At 47.1% G+C, this 21,556-nt stretch overlaps 1 protein-coding gene across 12 annotated transcripts in view; it reads left to right on the top strand.

The window, feature by feature from the left end:
• Positions 1–21,556, top strand: part of LOC143942641 (NACHT, LRR and PYD domains-containing protein 12-like) — a 280,534-nt gene that overhangs the window by 52,743 nt on the left and 206,235 nt on the right. For 3 of the 12 annotated variants that reach the window (XM_077464012.1, XM_077464017.1, XM_077464016.1), the window contains exon 3: positions 19,494–19,559. The exons of the other annotated variants lie outside the window; for them this stretch is intronic. The gene's annotated coding sequence lies outside the window, so the exon portion shown is untranslated. The remainder of the gene's footprint in view (positions 1–19,493; positions 19,560–21,556) is intronic. 12 annotated transcript variants of the gene reach the window in all.

Consider the following 21,556-nt stretch of genomic DNA (forward strand, 5'->3'; position numbering starts at 1 on the left):
AGAGAGGTAGGAGGTCGGACTGTAACCCCTCAACCTCCCAACCCACCACCTACCACATAATGTGTGTGGGTGCTGAAATAGGTTTCGTAGAACGAGTATAGAGGGAGGGACGAGAATGTCACAAGAGAAGAAAGAAGAAAACGTGTGAAAGGAAAGAGCGAAAAGGAGGATAGTGACAGAGAGGGTAGGACTTGTGGATCCAGAATCAAAATTACAGTCCAGGTCTAAGGGGTAGGTTGCAATGAGTAGCCCAGGGATCCCAGGTGGTGTACAAGCTCTCCATCTTATCATGCAATTTAGCAACTAGGTGTTCCTGTGTCATAATCCAAGAGATTTTCCTTCTACAACACTGGAAGGAGACCAAAGGCATCTTCCAGGCTTTCACTATCGTAGTTTTTGCTCCCAATAAGATAAAGAAGGCTAGTTTCTGTTGATGTTTGGTTATGTTGGGGATGTATTGGTTAAGGAGAGCCACATTGGGGTTAGGATGGGTAGTGGTATTGGATACTATGCTAATCGTGCGGAAGATTTTCCGCCAAAATGGACGGATGCGAGGGCAGGTCCACCAAATATGCATCATAGTGCCCTCCAGTTCGCAGCCCCTATAGCATAGGGGTGAAGTACCTGGGTAGATCCGTGCCAATGTAGAGGGGACATAATACCAACAAAATAATATTTTTAAGCTGGCTTCTATTAAAGAAATATTACAAATACCTTTGAATGAACGTGTAGATGCCTGGAACCACTCGGACAGGGACCATAAACTGCCCGAATCTTCCTCCCTGGCCTGAGTGTATGTCGGCTTTCCCACACTTGTCATGAGGGCTGTGTAAATCAGAGAGATGCCGCCTTTCTGGTCTGAAGTGTTAACACACCATTGTTCGTATGGGGTGATGGAGGGGGGTGTCTGTTGATCTGACCAAATGGATTTTAAAAAATGAGATATTTGGGAGAATCTGAATAATTTCGTATCTGGCATTTCCAGTTTCTTTCTATAGTGGGAAAGGGACAGGGGACCCACAGGAGAAAGGAAGTGGCCTATGCAGTATAGCCCTTTGTCAGTCCACTATTTGAAAGCCTGAATATTTAAACCCGGAGGGAAATTTGCATTGTGAAATAGGTGGGCCAGCGGTTTCAAAGGGGAGGTCAAAGTATTACGTGTGAATATCTTCGAGCAAATCGCTACAGAGTGGGAATGGGTAGGAGACATAATGGCAGGTCGCACCATAGAAGGAAGTCGATCGTGTGAAGGGGGACAGCTTTCCTTTCCATAGAAAGCCAATCCGGTTTTGGGCCTTTGGAGAAGATTAGAGAAATTTGTGATAATTGTGCTGCTAGATAATAACTCCAAAGATCTGGGAGACCCAACCCTCCTTGGGATTTCAAGCGAAGCAAAATTCTAGATGGGCATCTGTAACCCTTTTTTCCCCAGACAAAGCGAATGATCTCAGATTGTAATTTGTTGAGGAACTGCTTTCAGACCGGAATGGGAAGAGACCGAAATAAGTACAGGGAACGGGGAAGGAGCATCATTTTTACAGCATGTACCCTACCCAGCCAGGACAGACCACATCTCGACCACTGATCAATATCTCTTCTGCAGTTGGATAGCATAGGGGGATAATTTGCATTAAAAAGGTCTTTGATGTTAGGAGTCAGTTTGATCCCCAGATAAGAGATCTCTTTAGGAGCCCAGACAAATTCAACGTTTTTAACTAGCTGCGTAAGGGCAGAGATCTCACTAAACTTACCTAACACTTTATAGATCATTGGTAAAGAAATTAGGGGAGAGGTAATATACAGTAGGAGATCATCCGCATATAATGCACATTTGTGAATCTGGTCCCCACAAACCACCCCCCGAATGTCTGGGTTCGTTCGATTGCTAGGGTTTCAATGGCAACCGCAAACAGTAGGGGGGAGAGTGGACACCCCTGTCTAGTACCTCTTCTTATGTGGCACGGGGCTGAGTACCTACCCATCAGGCGAACCTGAGCTGAAGGATTGGAGTAGAGTGAGTTGATCAGGTTAAGAAAACACGGGCCAAAGCCCCATCTGCTAAGAATATCCGATAAATAAGCCCAGTCGATCGAATCGAAAGCTTTATGTAGATCGATCGAAAGGAGGAACCCTTCCTGAGGGGAACCTCCATCCCATCGGGAATTGAGGAGAGATATGATATCAATGGACCGTCTGATCTGGTCCGGGCCCTCTCTCCCGGGAATGAAACCTACCTGGTCTCTATGGATGTAAGAGGGGATAAAGCTCGCTAATCTATTGGCCAGTATCTTAGTCATAATTTTTATATCGTTATTTATGAGAGATATTGGACGGTAGTTGCCCACTTCACTGCCGTCCTTACCAGGTTTGGGTATTACCGAAATATAGGCCGAATTAAGGTCTAAACTCAGAGGTGTCCCCTTCCTAAGGGAGTTGAATAGGGTGGTCAAGTGAGGTGCTAAAGTGGAGCCAAAACTTCTTATAGTAACCCATCGAGAAACCATCTGGACCGGGGGATGAGCCCCCTTTTAGGGAGTTGATAGTATGTAGAACCTCTTCTTGAGTAAACGGGCTTTCTAAGAGGTCTTTGTGATCAGCAGTCAGAGAGGGCAGCAGGAGGGAGTCCAGGAAAGTTTTCTGAGTCGGGCCTGAGGGACGGGGAGACTGTTTGTAAAGGTCCGTATAAAACTGGAGAAAAGCCGCCATTATTTTCTCTGGGTTCTGTGACATCTCTCCTGAGGGTAGCTTAATTTTGGGAAAGGCTAAGATGCGGTGTTTGGGGCTAAGCTTAACAGCCAGTTTGGAACCAATCTTGTCTTTTTGACTGTAAAATTTAGCACCTGTCCATCTAAGGTGTCTTTCAGCCGCTGTCGTTAAGTGTAAATTCAAAAGGGTCTGAGCCTTATCCAGTTGAGCAAGGGAGACTGGAGTAGGGTGACGCTTGTGGATCTTGGCTAATGATCGGAATTCTTCAGTCAGCTTTATTGTGTCAGCTTTATGTTCCGCTCTAAGTTTTGCCGATGACCTTATAATTTCCCCCCTAACAACTGCCTTATGAGCAGCCTAAATTGTCATAGGGGATACGTCATCTGTCGTATTGTTACGGAAATAGTCTTGTATAAAACCCTCAATTACCGTACAATGGACAGGATCGCTTAAAATGGATTCCCGTAGACGCCAGCGAGGAGGGGACCCCACCCCCGTGGGCCTGTTTATACACAGAGCGACCATCGAGTGATCCGATAATGGAGTATCTACAATCTTAGAACAAATGACAAGGGGGATCGATGCAGGGCGAATAAAGATGTGGTCTATCCTGGCCAAAGTGTTATGGGGCGCCGAAAAATGCGTGTAATCTTTAGTACGGGGATTGGTCTCCCTCCATATATCAATCAGTCCTGCAGAATGAAGCGACTGGGCGATCTTAACACTTTGTCTAGGAGGATGTCTGGGTTTTTGAGAGCCATGTCCTGATTTGTCCTGATTTGTCTAGGGAAGAATCAAAAGCAATGTTCAAGTCCCCCCAAGAATAAGCCCTCTGCCCCTTATTCGGGGAATAATAGGAGACAAAGGTATACATTTCCCCATCAATCTTCCCTGAAAACAAAATGTATCGCCCTAGTGGGTCCGCTACAGTCTCGGGTTGTGAGAGATTAATATGCTTAGCCAGGCAGACGGCCACTCCTTTCGTTTTGTTCGCTGCGGAGGACAGGGGGAAAGTGTTGGTGGAGAAAGGAGGGTTTGTATGAAGAGGGGAAGTGGGTCTCTTGTAATAAGAGAACGTCTGCATGCATAGACTGGTAACTTTGAAACATTTTCCTACGTTTGACTGGGGAGTTAAGTCCCTGTGTGTTATGTGAAAAGATTTTGAGAGTAGGGGCAGTATTTGTAGGTCTAGCCATGAAATAGGTGTGGAGAGACTAGGTTGTAGGCGGCTTTCTTACCTGTGTAGCGGGTCAGTTGCACTTGGAGGGGTAAGGGCATAGTGGGAACCAACTCACTGAGGCCTGGGATGGAAGACACCGGTCTGCCACGGATCCACAAACTGCAAATTAGAGCGAAAGAGAGAAGCCAAAGGAAAGAGGTGAAAAGCGAAAGGGAAGAAAGAGAAGACGTTAACAACACCTGTTCAACTGTGATTGTATTCTTATTCATTACCGGGTACATCACCCTATTAAGGCAAGGGTCCCCTGACCCCTTCCCACCCCTCGGGCGGAATGAATGGGTCATTTCGACCCCGTAGTCTAAGAGATCCGGTTTGTCCTAATTATAGGGCAACCGGGAAAGCTCCCAAGGGCACTAGTAGTGCTCTGGAAACTTGTCGGAAGGCGCACTCGGTCCACCACAGCCCCAGTTACCGGAGAAATAAGAAAATTAAATGAGGGCTGTAACCAACGCCCATCAAAACACTTAAATGCAGAGCGTCCATGTAATGAAAAACAGACCTAAAATAGTACAAACCACCAGTAAAGAGGAAAAAAAAGAAAAGAAAAAAAAAAAGGGAAAAAACCTTTAACTGATGTTGTTATCGAGATACCTACCCTGTAGGCCCCACCGTCCCAGTACCCCCGTTCCCTCAAAAACGGGACCCCTACGAGCAAGCCAACCCCAGCCGGGCATATAACTGGGGCTGACAGCCCGATACATCACCAGGATCCCCCTCCGCCAGGAACTGCCCCCAGGAGCAGCCAGCAGTAAAATGCATGTCAGCCGGGCCCGGATGCAGAAGCTGCTGACAGATAGAACCAATAATAACATATGTAAATTGAAAAGAGATAAAGTGAACCCCAGGTGAGGGTAGATAACCTTCTAGGATCCTATAGCACAATAGATGCACTTGACTGTCACATCCCAACCTCTCAACCCCCCCCCCCCAGAGGGCGAAGACCCCGCAAACCCTCCGTCCCCCCGAGTCAAACAATCATTTAGCCATCAGGAAAGAGGAATAAAAAAATAAAAAATAAATTATAAAAAAGTTTGTTCAGGCGAAGGGTCGGGGACCAAAGGAGGGAATCTCAGTGGAAGTCACTGGGTAGTTCCGGAGGTTGCAGAAGGCCAAAAAGGAGTTCGTGGACAAAACCGGATCGGAGCCCCAATCTTCTGTAGACGACTCCACATCAGGGCGGGAGGTTTTCTTTGGTACGTTTGGAATTCTGTTGCAGCCAACTTGGTTGAAGAGGGCTGGCAGGAGGTGGTCTCTTAGCAGAAGCAGGAGTCCCTCTGACGGTCTGCGTGGAGGATGGTTCCTGAGGAATCAGACCCAGCTGGAGTAAAAGTCGCTCACCATCTGCAAACGAGGAGAAGCCGTGACTCTTATTCTTATATGAGAAGTTGAGGCGAAGGGGAAATGACCACCTGTAGGGGATCTGCTTATCCGCCAGTAGTTGAAGTAATGGTTTGAGGGTGCGTCTTTTCTGTACCGTATATGGTGACAGGTCTGCAAAAATTTGAATCTTGTGCCCCCGCAGTTTGAGGTTCCCCGAGAACCTAGCTTTTTTCATCACCTCTTCCTTCACAGAATAGTAGTGTGGTTTAACAATAATGTCTCTAGGGAGTCCATCTGAACGGGGAGGCTGTAGGGCCCTGTGAGCCCTATCGAGTTCCATACGTTGCTCTGTAATATCCAGGATGAGCTCCTTAAACAGCAGTTTCACTGCAGCAGAGACATCTTTCTCTGATTCGGGGAGTCCCCTGATTCTAAAGTTGTAACGTCTCGATCTATTCTCGAGGTCGTCGATTTTTGCGCATGCGGTTTCAAGCTGATCCTGCAAATCCTGTATTCTGGCTGTATTCTGATTAATTCTCACTACTGCCTGATCTGCTTTCTTTTCAATAGTATCCATTCTCAGTCCTATGTGTTGCAAGTCAGAATGTATAGAAGCTGTAATCTGAGCAGCATTTACTGCCAAACTTTTGGCTAGTAGTTGTGAAAAGGCTTCCATCATGGAGGGAAAGTCAGTGGGAGTGGGGGCTGCAGCATCTGTCTCAGCTAGTGAGAGGAGCATGCCTGTGTGAGGATCCAGCATGGGGGTGGAAAGGAGCTCCCTGTCCAGCCTGCCTAGCAGGGACTCTGTGGAGGCTGGAGAGTTTGCCTGGGGGAGAGGAGGAAAGTCTGTACCTGGGGAGCATAGAGGGACCAGGTCCTGGTCAGCAATGGACTCCTCTGCGGGATCCGCGCTGTGTGTTCCGAGGCGCTGCCAATGCGATCACTTCTGAACCTTGGGTGATACACGACCCCATCTGACACCCCTGTAAGGCTGCAACTGTCACTTTGGTTATCATACAAAAGAGAAGCACATCACTGTTGAAGAAAATATTTAGTTTATATATGATTCAGATGGGTAGAAGTATGAGCACAGGCTTAAGGTCTGACGTACTTTAATTAGTTTGAATTGTCCTTAAACATAGCTCTTCTACTGAGAGAATTTTTCCTAAACTAGTAGAAAAGGAAGAAGCAAGAATGTTAGGCTAAGGCCGCGTACACACGGGCGGACTGTTCGCCCAACTTAGTCCGCTGAACAGTGTTTCAGCGGACAGTCCGCTCGTGTGTGGGCTTCAGCGGACTGTTTCAGCGGACAGTCTGACGAACAAAGTCTTACGGAATTTCCATAAGATAGTCCGTCCAAACTTGGTTTCAGCGGACAGTCCGCTCGTGTGTAGGCTTGTTCGCCGTACTAAGTTGGGCGCATGCTCAGAAAGGATTTCCACGGCGAAGGTTGCATTGCAGTGTATTGGACGTCGAATTTCTCGTCCCGTCGTACGTGCTGTATACGTCATCGCGCAAGTTTTCAGCGGACTGTTCGTTCGTCGTGTGTGGTCAAGTCCGTTCATGCAAATTTTGAACGGACTGTCTCTCAGACTGTCTGACGAACTTAGTTGGGCGAACAGTCCGCCCGTGTGTACGCGGCCTTACTCACTTGTGGAATCCCAGTAACCAGAACCAGGGTTTAACTCTGTGGGAGTTCTGGTAAGCATATATGTGGGAGAGGCTCTTCTGCTGGCTTGATGGAGGTCTTTATGTTGGTGCACATTGGAGGTGTAGTGCCCTTTTAGGAGAAATTACACTTCCCTAGAGATGATGACCCAGCAAGCAGAGCAGTGGCGGCTGGTGAAGTTTAGGATTGGGGTGGCAGACCCCGCTCTTCATTTTTGAGCCCTCCCACTTGGTGAAAATGGGCGTGGTTTCAGCAAAATAATGGGTGTGTCTGTAAGGTGGTGTGGTCAGCGTCTGAGATGAATGATGGATGGGGAGAGAGGGGAGGGACAGTAGGCTCAGATCCCACACAACAATAGAAATATATGTGTATTCTAGAAAGTTTAACAATCATCAGATAAAGATACTCCAAGCACTTCAATCATCCCGCCACCATGGTTGTTATGGTGTCAGGATGATTGAACGCATTATTTCTATTATTACATTGTAATATAAAATGAAATCATTCGACTCACCATAAGGCAGAATCAGTGGGAGCCCTGAACATGTCACTTGCCACGCCGCCTGCCACCAGATGCCATTGGGTGCCCCCAGCGGAGTCCCTCCTTACATCAGGTGCCCCCAGCGGAGTCCCTCCTTACATCAGGTGCCCCCAGCGGAGTCCCTCCTTACATCAGGTGCCCCCAGCGGAGTCCCTCCTTACATCCTGTGCCCCCAGCAGAGTACCTCCTTACATCCTGTGTCCCTGTCAGCGGAGTCCCTCCTTACATCCTGTGTCCCTGTCAGCGGAGTCCCTCCTTACATCCTGTGTCCCTGTCAGCGGAGTCCCTCCTTACATCCTGTGTCCCTGTCAGCGGAGTCCCTCCTTACATCCTGTGTCCCTGTCAGCAGAGTCCCTCCTTACATCCTGTGTCCCTGTCAGCGGAGTCCCTCCTTACATCCTTGTCAGGGGAGTCCCTCCTTACATCTGTGTCCCAGTCATCAGAGTCCATCCTTACATCTATGTCCCCAGCGGAGTCCTTTCTTGCATTTAAGTCCCCAGCAGAGCCCCTCCATACATCTGTGTGCCCAGCAGAGTCCTCCTTTAAATCTGTGTCCCTAGCGGAGCCCCTCCATACATCTGTGTTCCCAGCAGAGCAGCAGGGTCCTCCTCACATCTGTGTCCCCCGCAGCACAGCCATCCTTTAAGTCGTGTCTGTCTCCCCCCAGCTAGTTCCTGGCTTTCCCTGTGTGTTCAGTGGAGAGGGAGGCCTCCCCACTCCACTGAACACAAGGGGATTAGTTCTCACGTCCGGGCTCCCCCAATGGATGGGATGCCACTGAAGCAGAGTTTCCTTTAATAAAGACAACAAGTTGGGTGTTTACTTTAAAGATGTCAGAAGGATATAAGGGTTATTCAAGCTGAGGAGGGGTGGGATGGGAGCATAATTTAGAAGAAGTATGTCCCTTTAAGTGATTTGGCTTGTGGACGTTAACCACTTGATTGGCCCCTAGTTTTAACCCCTTCCCTGCCAGTGACATTTATACAGTAATCAGTGAATTTTTATAGCACTGATTGCTGTATAATTCAAAAATTTGTCAAGTGTCTGATGTGTCATAATGTTGCTGATCGCCACCATTAATGGTAAAAAATAAATAAATAATAAAAATGCCATAAATCTATCCCCTATTTTGTAGACGCTATATCTTTTGCGCAAACCAATCAATATACGCTTATTGCAATTTTTTTTAACAAAAATATGTAGAAGAATACATATGGCCCTAAACTGAGGAAAAAATGTGTTCTTTTGATAAAAAATTTGGGATATTTATTATAGCAAAAAGTAAGATATTGTGTTTTTTCAAAATTGTCGCTCTTCTTTTGTTTATAGCGCAAAAAATAAAAAACGCAAAGGTGATCAAATACCACCAAAAGAAAGCTCTATTTGCGGGGAAAAAAAGGACATCAATTTTGGGTACAGTGTTGCATGACGGTGCAATTGTTAAAGCGACACAGAGCCGAATCGCAAAACATGGCCTGGTTATTGAGCGCCCAAATTTTTGCCAGAGCTGAAGTGGTTAAGCCTAGTCAAATTGCATGCCAAATCGGCAGCTATTGCCCCCAATGACACCCTCTGAATCAGTGCAACGCTGACTTTCAGGCTCTGCACCGATTCCCAAAAGTAGTTTCTGTACTACTTTTGGCCACTTCGGATCTGTGCAGGACCCACACAGATGTCTCTGAAATCGCCCCCAAAGTTGGACTGACATGCGGGTATGAAATCATGCGAGTTCAACTCCAATGTGAACCTAGGCTAAGGCATACATTTCCCTTTAGGCCTCTTTCACATGGCCGATCCGTTACGGTCCGCCTATCAGTTTTTCAGGCGGATCTGAACGGATGCTCCATAGAGGTCTATAGAGCGTCGGATGTCATGAACTTACATCAGGCTACCTCTGGTCTATCATACTTAGGCCTACAGTATCTAACAAAAGTAAGTACACCCCTCACATTATGTGTAAATCTTTTCTTCTATCTTTTCTTTTGTGACAACACTCAAGAAATGACACTTGTCTACAATGTAAAGTAGTGAGTGTACAGCTTGTATAACAGTGTAAATTTGCCGTCCCCTCAAAATAACTCAACACACAGCCATTAATGTCTAAACCGCTGGCAACAAAAGTCAGTACACAAAAGTAAAAATGTCCAAATTTTGCCTAATTAGCCATTTTCCCTCCCCGGTGTCATGGGACTCATTAGTGTTACAAGGTCTCAGGTGTATGGAAGAGCCCCGGGGCCATCAAAAAAAATACAGAATTATGTTTTTGAAAAAAAAAATCAGAATTCTGAGTCTGAAAGTCGGAATTCTGAGTCTGAAAGTCAGAAATCTGAGTTTATAAATATAGCAGTCTCTATTAAGAAGATTTTAGGACCAATGAGCAATAATGTAGTAACACCCACAGACCATCATTCTGCAGACATACATGTCTTCTGCTCTATATATGGATATGTAAATCTACCTTAATTATAGCACACAATATAGGGAAGCAGGCAGTGCTGGGTTCTCTGGTTCCTCTACTGTATTAATAGTTTCCTCTTTTTGCTGTCTTATCCTCCTTCTTATCCTTCTTGCTGGCGGTAGAGCCGTTCTGCCCTATTGATTTCAATGGGCAGGAGAGGTGAAGGAACGGTGTATACACCGCTCTAAAGATGCTGCTAGCAGGACTTTTTGTAGTGGACTGCCAGCCCACCACTCCAGTGTGAAAGCCCTCGGGTGTGGGCTTCAGCGGACTTTTTCAGCGGACAGTCTGGCGGACTAAGTCTTTCGGAATGTTGGAAAGACTGTCCGCTGGACTCACATTTCGGCAGACAATCCGCCCGTGTGTGTGCCAGTCCACCGTACTTTTGAAATGAGCGGACTTTTCCCGCCCGGAGAAAAGTCCGCTCATTTCGAGCGGGTATCCAGGTAGGCGGGGCCCGCGAAGGAGACGTTGCTGGCCCCGCCGCCTGGTATGGACTTAAAAGGGAACCCCAACGCCGCAAAAAATCGGCGTGGGGGTCCCCCCAAGTCCACAACAGGCCCTTGTCCGAGCACGCTACCCAGCCAGCCAGGAAAGGGGGGCGAGCGAGCGCCCCCCTCCTGAGCCGTACCAGGCCGCGTGCCCTCAACATGGGGGGTGCCTTGGGGAAGGGGGGGCCGCGCGGCCCCCCCACCCCAAAGCACCTTGTCCCCATGTTGATGAGGACAAGGGCCTCTTCCCGACAACCCTGGCCGTTGGTTGTCGGGGTCTGTGGGTGGGGGCTTATCGGAATCCGGGAGCCCCCTTTAATAAGGGGGCCCCGGATACCGGCCCCCCACCCTATGTGAATGAGTATGGGGTACAATGTACCCCTACCCATTCACCTGTGAAAAAAAGGACAAAAAAAACACAACACAGGGTTAAAATATTTTATTGCACAGCTCCGGGGGTCTTCCGTCTTCGGGGGTCTTCTCGCCGGACTCCTCCGCTATCTTCTTGTAGCTCTTTTGCTAGCGGAGGAGTCCGGCTTTCTTCCCCGCCGCCAGCCTCTTCTCCCGACTTCGGGGGTCTTGTCCCCCTCTTCGGTTCTTCTGCCGGGCCACCGCGCCTTCTTATAGCTCTTTTACAGGCGGTGGCCCGGTCTTCTGTCGCCGCCATCGCCTTCCGTTCTTCTTCTTCTTCTTCTTCTCCAGGAGATGTTGCCTCGACGATCTCTCCGGCCGGAATGCCAGAGCCGCGCTGTGCGGCCACTTATATAGTGACAATGGGGCAGTGTCACATGGTATATGTCACATGGGCTGGTCACATGAGTTGATGTCACATGGGGACTATGACATCGTAAGGGGGCGGGGTCACCATGTGACACCAACCCATGTGACATAAAGCCATGTGACACTGCCCCATTGTCACTATATAAGTGGCCGCGCAGCGCGGCTCTGGCATTCCGGCCGGAGAGATCATCGAGGCAATATCTCCTGGAGAAGAAGAAGAAGAACCGACGGCGGCGACAGAAGACTGGGCCACCGCCTGTAAAAGAGCTATAAGAAGGCGCGGTGGCCCGGCAGAAGAACCGAAGAGGGGGACAAGACCCCCGAAGTCGGGAGAAGAGGCCGGTGGGGGGAAGAAAGCCGGACTCCTCCGCTAGCAAAAGAGCTACAAGAAGATAGCGGAGGAGTCCGGCGAGAAGACCCCCGGAGCTGTGCAATAAAATATTTTAACCCTGTGTTGTGTTTTTTTTGTCCTTTTTTTCACAGGTGAATGGGTAGGGTTACATTGTACCCCATACTCATTCACAAAGGGTGGGGGGCCGGTATCCGGGGCCCCCTTATTAAAGGGGGCTCCCGGATTCCGATAAGCCCCCCGCCCGCAGACCCCAACAACCAATGGCCAGGGTTGTCGGGAAGAGGCCCTTGTCCTCATCAACATGGGGACAAGGTGCTTTGGGGTGGGGGGGCCGCGCGGCCCCCCTTCCCCAAGGCACCCCCCATGTTGAGGGCACGCGGCATGGTACGGCTCAGGAGGGGGGGGCGCTCGCTCGCCCCCCTTTCCTGGCCGGCCGGGTAGCGTGCTCGGACAAGGGTCTGTTGTGGACTTGGGGGGACCCCCACGCCGATTTTTTTCGGTGTTGGGGTTCCCCTTTAAGTCCATTCCAGGCGACGGGGTCAGCGACGTCTCCTTCGCGGGCCCCGCCTACCTGGAGACGCTCGAAATGAGCGGACTTTCCTCCGCGTGTGTGGGCGAGTCCGTTCATTTCAAAAGTAGGGCGGATTGTATGGCGGACTTAGTCCACCGTATTAGTCCGCTCAAAAAGTGCCGTGTGTGGGCAAGTCCGTTCATTCAAAAGTATGACGGACTGTCTGTCGGATTGTTTGACGGATTTAGTTGGCCAGACAGTCCGCCACGTGTGTACGCGGCCTCAGTGAAACCACTGTACCAGTCCAGACAAGTAATTGCTATGATCGATCTGTTATGACCAGTCTCCTGAAATTGTGAACTGTCCCCGGGGATACTGAAGATGACACCCTAATGCTCCCATCTGATCACCCTAATATACACACCGTTTTTTCTTCTAAATCTCTACTCTCTAATTTATAGTAGCCAGCATATACTACAACATTGTGTGCTCAATATATCAGTGTGTCTTTGTTAAAGTGGTTGTAAACCCTCCCCTACAACTTTGTCCCATGTGAATCAGCATAAAAAACCCCAATGAACACTGCTTGTCGATATATCCTTACTTGCTTAGTATTGTTGTAATCCTTTTTGTTCTTTAGAATAATGTCACTGAGCATGCCCAGATCTCCCCTGATTTACGGAACACTCTCTATGTCTTATCTATCTATTATCAGGACTTCCTAAGGCACAGCACTGAACTCCCAGCAGACTGCTAATCACTCATAGCTTATTCCTATATACCATGTGACCTCACATACAGTGTAAACCAGGGAATGGGACAGCAGTTCTGCAGTCTTATCAGCTGACGCTGATAGGACTCATACAGGCAAACACTAGGTAATTAGCACAAGTAAATACTATGAAATAAGTCAGTTATGAGCAGGGAAGCAGGGTTGCCATAGAAATGTTGAACTGAGAAGGAGGCTTGGTTAATAGTACAGGAAGTGCTTATAATTCTGACTTTGAATTTTAGAATTCTGACTTTTAATCTCAGAATTCTGACTTTCAAACTCAGAATTATGAATTTATTTATTTTTTGATGGCCCCAGGGCTCTTCCATACAGGTGTGAATGGGGAGCAGGTGTGTTAAATTGGTGTATCGCTCTTACTCTCTCATACCGGTCACTGGAAGTTCAACATGTCACCTCATGGCAAAGAGGATCTGAGGATCTGAAAAAAAGAATTGTTGCTCTACATAAAGATGGCCTAGGCTATAAGAAGATTGCCAAGACCCTGAAACTGAGCTGCAGCACGATGGCCAGGACCATACAGCGGTATAACAGGACAGGTTCCACTCAGAACAGGCCTCGCCATGGTCGACCAAAGAAGTTGAGTGTACATGCTCAGTGTCATATCCAGAGGTTGTCTTTGGGAAATAGATGTATGAGTGCTGCCAGCATTGCTGCAGAGGTTGTAGGGGTGGGGGGGTCAGCCTGTCAGTGCTCAGACCATACGCCGCACATGATATCAAATTGGTCTGCATGGCTGTCATCCCAGAAGGAAGCCTCTTCTAAAGATGATGCACAAGAAAGACCCCAAACAGTTTACTGAAGACAAGCAGAATAAGGACATGGATTACTGGAACCATGTCCTGTGGTCTGATGAGACCAAGATAAACTTATTTGGTTCAGATGGTTTCAAGTGCGTGTCACGGCAACCAGGTGAGGAGTACAAAGATAAGTGTGTCTTGCATACAGTCAAGCATGGTGGTGGGAGTGTCATGGTCACTGGGGGGCTACAGTTCATTGAGGGAACTATGAATGCCAATATTTACTGTGACATACTGAAGCAGAGCATGATCCCCTCCCTTTGGAGACTGGGCCGCAGGGCAGTATTCTAACATAACCACCCCAAAGACACCTCCAAGACAACCACTGCCTTGCTAAAGAAGCTGAGGGTGAAGGTGATGGACTGGCCAAGCATGTCTCCAGACCTAAACCCTATTGGGCATCCGTGGGACATCCTCAAACGGAAGGCGGAGAAGCGCAAGGTCTCCAACATCCACCAGCTCTGTGATGTCATCATGGAGGAGGGGAAGAGGACTCCAGTGGTGACCTGTGAAGCTCTGGTGACCTCCATGCCCAAGAGGGTTAAGGCAGTGCTGGAAAATAATGGCGGCCACACAAAATATTGACACTTTGGGCCCAATTTGGACATTTTTCACTTAGGGGTGTACTCACTTTTGTTGCCAGTGGTTTAGACATTAATGTCTGTGTGTTGAGTTATTTTGAGGGGACATCAAATTTACACTGTTATACAAGCTGTACACTCACTACTTTACATTGTAGACAAGTGTCATTTCTTCAGTGTTGTCACATGAAAAGATTTGTGAGGGGTGTACTCACTTTTGTGAGATACTGTAATTGTAAAGCTTGGGTGAAAAGGTTCTTTAACCACTTCAGCCCTGGAAGATTTACCCCCTTCATGACCAGGACATTCTTTATAATATGGTACTGTGTTACTTTAACTGACAATTGTGCGTTCGTGCAACGCTGTACCCAAATAAATTGATGTCCTTTTTTCCAGAAATAGAGATTTCTTTTGGTGGTATTTGATTGCCTCTATGGTTTCTATTTTTTGAGAGCTAGAAACAAAAAAGAATGACAATAAAAACTTACCCAATAAAAAAAAAATCAAATTTCATCAATTATGGCCAATATGTATTCTTTTTTATGAAAAAAATCCCAATCGGCCTATAGTGATTGGTTTGTGCAAAAGTTATACCATCTACAAACTATGGGATATATTTATGGAATTTTAGTTTTTTTATGTTTTTAATAGTAATTATAGTAAAATAGTAAGGTAATCAGTGGCCCTGTGGTGTGGTATGGGTTAGGAACCCTCTCACCCAATCCTTCAATGTAGCGGTGTTAAACAATGGCCTTGCTGCTGGGAGGCCACCTTTCTCTCTCTGTCCTCCCATGGATGTAGTGGTCCCAATGGCAATGATCGCATCTACCTGCCTGTAGAATTGACTATCCTGCCTCTTAGTATGAACAGCGATCTGGAAATCCCCTTCTCAAATCTCACACATGTCCTGCCGCTCTCTTATTCTTCTTTCCTCTCCAGAGGTCCCTGGACTTTCCTTTTTATCTTCCAGCCCCTTTGCTCACTCACTTGGGATCTGTAGTTCTATTCCAGATTAACTGAATAAAGAAATCCTGCTTGCAGCATACAAGTCCAACATTCTTAGCATTGCGATATGAGTTTCTGTGCCAACTGAACTGCAGAGCACTGGCCATTTAACAACCTTCAATCAGTAACAATGCAGTGTGTTATGTGGCAGTGTGGTACCCCACCCGAGTAGTTCTACAGGATTCTCAACCCAGCAGGTTGAGGGACTCCAGGGGATTTGTGTATTTGGGAGGAAACTGGCATTTCAATTTTCTAATTTCTTAGAAAAGTCTACTTTGGGACCTGGAGCCCAGGGATTTCTTAGAGACCTGGGTGGGAAAAAATCGCCAGTCCTGGGTCCTAATTTTGAGAATCACCGGCACACTGACTGGTCAGGTGGGTGCTGGGCTATTTGTAGACACCTGGCCATGGTTCTGGGCTCCACCCTCCCGAGGAGTCCAGGCTTGCAAGGGAGAAGTCAGAGCGTGCATGTGTGCACTGGGAGTAGGGTGACCACATTTCCAAACTGTCATTCCGGGACAATTTTGCCAAGGACCGGGGGGGCTGGATATTGAATGTAGTCTCGGTGTTGACAGGGATTTCAGAGGCGAGTGATTTGTCAGGTGAATGGGTGGTTTTAGCACTTATATCACCCCAACACCATATATGCGTATAACACGCACCGGCGTATAACACGCACCCCAAGTTTAGGAGGGAATTTTAAGGAAAAAAAACTTACATTTAAATGCCCATCAATGCAGCCTTATCAGTGTCCATCTGAAGCCTTGTCAGTGTCATTTGCAGCCTTGTCATGCAGCATGTCCGTCATTGCAGCCTTGTCATGCAGCCTGTCCATCATTGCAGCCTTGTCATTGCAGCCTTGTCATTGCAGCCTGCAGCCTGTCAATCATTGCAGCCTGCAGCCTGTCCGTCATTGCAGCCTTGTCATTGCAGCCTTTCCGTCATGCAGTTTGTCTGTCATTGCAGCCTTGTCCCCTCAGCTTTTGTTTTTAAAAATAGCACCGTACTCGGTGGCTTTCGGCCGTACTCGGAGGCTTTCGGCCGCTCTCGCCGCTTCTCTGTGGTTTTCGGCTGCCTTGGCAGTACTCTGAGCCTTTCGCCCGCCTCGGCTGTACTCAGAGGCTTTCGGCCGCTCTCGAAAACCGCAGAGAAGGGCCGAAGGCGGCCGAAAGCCGCGAGAAGGGCCGAAGGCGGCTTAAAGCCGCCCGGAGCCCAAAAATCGCAAGGGAATTGCGGCGGATCGGCGTATAACACACACCCGCGATTTTCCCCTGATTTTAAGGGGGAAAAAGTGCGTGTTATACATCGATAAATACGGTAACTAAAAGAGACAGTGCTCCATTTTGTTGCTGAACTGTGCAAAAGTGTTGTGGAGTAACTGTGAAGATGGGGCAGTCAAAATGAAAAAAGAAGCAAGGATGGCTGAGATGAAAGACATAGCTCTGTGGCTAGAGGGGTTGTTACCACTTGAACGAGCCTCATACATGCCTGAACAGAGCTTTCCAAGGAGGAAGACTGTGGCTGCCATTGCCTCTAGCAACACAAGACCAGTGATTAATGTGCAGAGTCTTAAGCTTGAAAGAGGATGCAGTGTTGGAAGCCTGGACAAGAGACTCAGGGAAAAGCACTGTTTGGTGCAGTGAGTGGGGGCATGCAGTCTCCAGTTGCCCTTTGTCCCAGGCTCCAGTGTAAAGTTACCTAGCAAAGAAAAGGTCTGCATCTGTGTTTGGGAAGCCTGCTGTGAGCGCCAGGAGTGAGTAACAGGCTTACCAGAAGTTTGAGAGGAGTGCGGTTGCCCATAGCAATGCCTGTGATGTCAGGTCTGTGGACCGCAAGACAAAGGGGATTGTGGCAAGTTTAAAGCAACACCACTTCATGGAGAGAGAAGTCTGTGTGTTTGGGAGTGTCAGTAAAGTGCAGCTGGGAGAGCACCACTTCCATTAGCAACAGGAGAAAATGTGTCAACAGGAAGGAGGAGCTACAGGGAAGAGGTGGCCCACCATCCCCATAAAGATGCCAGTGAGTTTCTGCATGTTGGGAGAGTGCCATCTCCCTTAGCAACAGGAGAAAGTAAAGTACCAAGTGCCAAGTACCATTCCTGGAATGTGGTCAACTGGGGCATGGCATTCCTGTTTTAAAATGTTTGCAGTCACCCCTGGAAACAGGGAGGAAATTCCTGTTGTGCCTGCAGGGGGTGCTAAACAGCTGGAGATGCCTTCTGTAGTTTCATCCTATGGCCCCCAGAGGGAGTGGGCCAGTGGAAGTGCAGCAGAAGAAAGTCGATGTACTCAAGTGAACATTGCAAGACCTGCTACACTGATGGGTAAGACTGTTGCTGCTAAAGTCATAGGAAAGACTGACTGTGGGATTGCTCACATTTGAAGTGATCCCAGCTGGGCCATCCACTGTTGGTGCAGAAAAGGACTTTCCTCACTGCAGTGCCCTCTTCAGTGGGGAGGCAAGTGTTAAAATGTAATGTGATGATGTAAAACTTACTAAGGTGTATGACGATACTGCTATTGAGTTGACTAATGCCGATGATGTGATGCTTCTATTCAATATTTCTTTAATAAAGATTTCATGAAAATTAACATGGTGTACATTTCTTACAACAGGTCGGATGTTCCGACTGGATCAAAACTATACAAGGTTTAAAATTGTTCAGGTCCAGTGGCAAAAAACTGGTCTTGGGAAAAAAACAGCATAAGCATAAACAAGCTTTAGGTGTTAACAATTTTGGTTCCAGTCGGTGGGGAGGAGGGTAGGTTAATGGGAAAGAAGGGGGGATTAGAGGGGAGGGGTATGGAAAGAGACAAGATAGGTGATAGGAAGCACCAGCATAGTATTTAAAGGTTTTACATGGGGAGTCAGAGAAAACAAGTTAGATCTACAGTTCAAATAGTCACAGTGCATTGAGGGGGAAATAACCAAGACCTCCAGTTTATAATTACATTTTCTCATACATAATTTTTTTTCTAGTCACTATTTTCTCCATTTCACATTGGAGGTTTAGGTCTGTAATTGTACTGGAAATGGTTCTGCTTTTTTCCAGAGCTTAGTAATATTCAGTTTTGCTGCAAGTAGCAAGTGTAGGATTACAGCCCTTGACCTGGGAGGAAATTTCTCCATGTGGAGTAGAGCTAGTGAAGGGTTGAGGGTAGAGGGGGTATGTGATAGAGTAGAAATTGAGGAAAATATTGGTCTCCAGAAGGAGGTTCTAAATCTGCAAAACCACAAAATGTGTGCTATAGTCCAACACTTCCACAAGATCTCCAACAGTTAGCTGGGTGCCCCTGGAAGATGTTTGATAGAAGGTAGGGTGTTGGGTACCACCTATGCATATTTTTTGATAATATTCCTGGTGATTGGAGCAGTGGGAGGCTGCATAGGTCAGTTGAAATGCTTGTGCCCACATATCCTGGGTGACATTGATATTTAGTTCTTCACTCCACTTTGAGAGTGTAGTGGTTTGGGAATAGGGTCGATTGTCATTTAGGGTTGCATATAGTATGGAGATACCATGTTTGGGGTATACTGTGTAAGTATAGAATTGGTGTAGAGGTTCAGGTATTGTAATCTCAAGGGTAAATTTAGAATGTTTAAGAAAATGAGAAATCCTCATGTAGGTATATGCTTCCGAGTCTGGAAGGTGAAATTCAGCTTAGAGATCTCGGAAGGTTTCTAGAGAGTACTTTAGTATAGAGGTCCGTTAAGTTATCAATCTCAAGTGCTAACCATTGTTGTAGCTTGAGGTTTTTCTAATGTGTCATTAGAGTTATGAGAGGAATTGGTAGTGTATGGTATGGGTGCTGTAAAGACATGTCAAAGTTTAATTTCTTCCAAACCATCAGGGATGATGTGATTGGTGGGAAAGTGGTCTTTGTGTTTGGGGGAAAGCCCGCAGGTGTTAGCAGGAGAGTGTCTATTAAGATATTAGGTGAGTAGAATGAGGATTCCATAGTTGACTAAGTTTTTTTTAAATATATTGCTGGAGGCATCTGATGCCCTAACCCTCTCTGTGATCCTGGAGAAAATAAACATCTGAAAAAATAAAGTGTTACTGGCACACAACATTATTTTCAGTCCTCCGTGGCCATTGATCCACCCTGGTGTAATGTCAGGCCACCCCAGTGCTGAGGGTTTTCTTTTCCACTGGGGGGGGGGGGGGGGGTCCCTATACATAATTTTGTGAGTCTGCATCAAATGAATTTGATCAAGTCAAAGCTTTTACCTCTCTATTTCTCTATAGGTGATCATCTGGTGGATGAGATACTTCTGGATGAACATGGACACTCGCTGACTCGGGAGCTGAAAGGTAATACGATGAAAAATGTCTCAAATGTTCTCTAAAACTGTGTTCCCTGAATTTTTTTTTCCCCTTCTGGTCATACAATGTATGTAAAAAAAAAAAAAAACCAGTATATAAACCCAGAACAAAATATACTATACAAGACAGCCTTGGAGAGGCAGGGGTAGGAGTCACTGCTGCGACTTATTTACTTGTTTGTGTGTGAATTTTAGCTTGAAATTTTGAGCTTTGTAAACAAGATGTTTTTTACAAGAGGCATGAAAAAGCTGTAAAATGTAAAAAAAAAAAAAAAATTATATATATATATCTATCTATATCTCATTTGCCAAAAACTTTGACACCCCTGCATTTCTGTCAGATAATGGAACACTTCACCCAGAAAATTGTTGCAATTACAAATGTTTAGGCATTCTCATGTTTATTTCTTTTTTTTGTATTGGTATGACATAAAAAGCCAAATCTGACACATTCCACGCAAAACTACAATAATTAACTGGACAAAATTATTGGCACCCTCAATTTAGTATTTGGTAGCATACCCCTTTGATTTAAGTTATTTTTCCATCTCCGTCTCCCTCCACTCTTCTTTCACCAACTGCTCCAGGTCTCTGATTGGAAGGGTTCCTCTTCCCAACTGCTGTTTTGAGATCTCTCCACAGGTGCTCAATGGGATCGATCTGGACTCACTGCTGGCCAGTTCAACACTTTGTTTTTGGGTCATAGTCCTGCTGAAACTCCCATGACCTCTGACAGAGACCCATATTTATGACACTGGACCCTACATTGCACCCCAGAATTCTTTGGTAGTCTTCAGATTTCATAAATCCATGCACATGGTCAAGACATCCAGTGCCCGAAGCAGCAAAGCAACCCCAAAACATCAGTGAACCTCTGCCATGTTTAACTATAGGGACGCATTCTTTTCTTTAAAGGCCCCATTTCTTTTTCTGAAAACAGTAAAATTACGGGGTTTACCAAAAAGCTGTAATTTAGTTTCCTCTGTTCTCAGCACATTCTCCCAAAAGTATTTTGGCTTTATCAGGCAGGTTTTGGCAAACAATTTTATCAATGGAGGGTGTCTATTACTCTATCTGAGCCCTTTAGTCTGAGGATCTGGCGCTCAGTAGCCAAGCCATCAATTGAAAGAATTCTTGCCTGAAGTGTAACACCAGACCCTGGGACAGAATATCTGGTCAAATCAGGAGTCTCCAAGGAGGCGAAACTGACAGGGCCTTCAAAGTCACGAACCACGCCCTCCTTGGCCACCATGGCACAATCAGGATAAGGTGGCCAGGTGACTGACAGAGCATTTGTAGGACCCATAAGAGGAAAGGCATACACCAGCTTGACCTGCAAAACCTGAGCTAAGGCACCCAGGCCCTCTGTCAGGTCACCTTGAGGCCAGGTGACAGATGCACACCATAGGGATCAGCAGTGCACCGCAAGGTTGTGGACCCTATGGCTGACTGCTGCGGACGGGGGTCAAGGTGATAGGAGGGCAGGGCTGCCAGAACACCAAGATGGATCCCACTGGGGTTAGAGCATAAGATTCCCTGGGGCGCGGAGTCTAAGAGCCAGCAGGTGTTCACCAGAGCCTCTAGTGGTGAGGATGGACTTGGCTGCAACTGGCTCCAGGTCGCGACCCCCAGGGTCCCCCAGCTCACACCCACAGTAGGCAACAGGAGGATAGGGATGGTGAGGGACAAAGCCAAGGTCGGGGCCACAAGCAGACAGGAATAGTCAGGGACACACCAAAAGGTCAGGATCACAGGCAAACAGGGATAGTCAAGGACACGCCAAAGTCTGTAACGGAACAACAGAAGAGCACACGGCAGGTAACAGGAAGCTAACACACAAAGGTTGATCAGCAGGGTTGGCCTGCAGTGCACAGGTTAATATAGAGTTCTCTGATAGGAGCTAGGGTGGAGCCATGCCAGAGGATGGATTACAAAAGCAGTCAGGTGAGGGTCGGCTGGTCTCTAGAGATGAACACATGGAGACGG

This window comes from Lithobates pipiens, unplaced genomic scaffold (genome assembly GCF_037356315.1).
Source record: "Lithobates pipiens isolate NorthernLeopardFrog02 unplaced genomic scaffold, aLitPip1_a1.2 Scaffold_30, whole genome shotgun sequence".
In the NCBI taxonomy this organism is placed as follows: Eukaryota; Metazoa; Chordata; class Amphibia; order Anura; family Ranidae; genus Lithobates; species Lithobates pipiens.